The sequence below is a fragment of the Perognathus longimembris genome, chromosome 28, assembly GCF_023159225.1.
Source record: "Perognathus longimembris pacificus isolate PPM17 chromosome 28, ASM2315922v1, whole genome shotgun sequence".
In the NCBI taxonomy this organism is placed as follows: Eukaryota; Metazoa; Chordata; class Mammalia; order Rodentia; family Heteromyidae; genus Perognathus; species Perognathus longimembris.
In genome coordinates, this window is record NC_063188.1 from 106,581,105 (window position 1) to 106,582,149 (window position 1,045).

General features: G+C 42.3%; 1 pseudogene; it reads left to right on the top strand.

Moving 5' to 3' along the window:
- The first annotated feature begins 235 nt into the window (after positions 1–235).
- On the top strand, positions 236–623 carry LOC125344085 (annotated as a pseudogene).
- The last annotated feature ends 422 nt before the right edge of the window (positions 624–1,045 follow it).

Genomic DNA, 1,045 nt, shown 5'->3' on the forward strand with positions numbered 1-1,045 from the left:
AGAGGAGCTACAGCTCGGGTTAGCCGGCCAGGAGGTTCATGCAAGATTCGCCTAGACATCAAGCGCCTGTGTCTGGCAGAGCCGGTGTGAGAGGAAGATACAGTGCTTCTCCAGCCGCCTGGATAGTCACGACTTGTGGCCGGACCCTTTGAGCACACACCGCGATAGTGAGGAGCCAGGCGAATAGCACAGACTATGGCGCTGAAACTAATAAGGAGCTTAGTGATTTGGCCCGTGACCCTCCAGCACAATGTTCTGCAGGTTTTGGGGATGACATGTTTCACTGGCAAGCCATAATTATGGGACCTAACGACAGCCCATATCAAGGCGGTGTATTCTTTTTGACAATTCATTTTCCTACAGACTACCCCTTCAAACCACCTAAGGTTGCATTTACAAGAATATCATCCAAATAGTAACAGTAATGGCAGCATTTGTCTTGATATTCTAGGGTTACAATGATCTCCTGCTTTAACTATTTCTAAAGTTCTTTTATCCATTTGTTCACTGCTATGTGATCCAAACCCAGATGACCCCCTAGTGCCAGAGATTGCATGGATCTATAAAACAGCGATAAGTACAACAGAATATCTCAGGAATGGACTTAGAAGTATGCCATGTGATGCTACCATAAAGTCAGAATAACCTGCATTATAGCTAGAATAAACTTTAAATTACTGTTCCTTTTTTGATTTCTTATCTGGCTGCTCCCCTATCAAACCTCATCTTTTTATTTTATTTTATTTTTTGTTTACCTCCCTCCATTCATTCACATGCTCATCTGAGAAGACTTAAGTTCTTCCAGCTTTGGACAATAACTGCTTTTAGAAACTGTAAAGTAGTTACAAGAGAACAGCTGCCCAAGATTCAGAATTTTTTTTAAAAAATGGAGCATATGTATTATTTGGCCAATATCTTCACTCTTCACTCGGTTATGAGACTGAACCATTCCTCACTGCTCTAATATGCTGAAGAAACCATCTGGGGGAGGGAGATGGATGCTCAGTTGTCACATCAAAGGAAACAACACCCTATCAGCATCCAT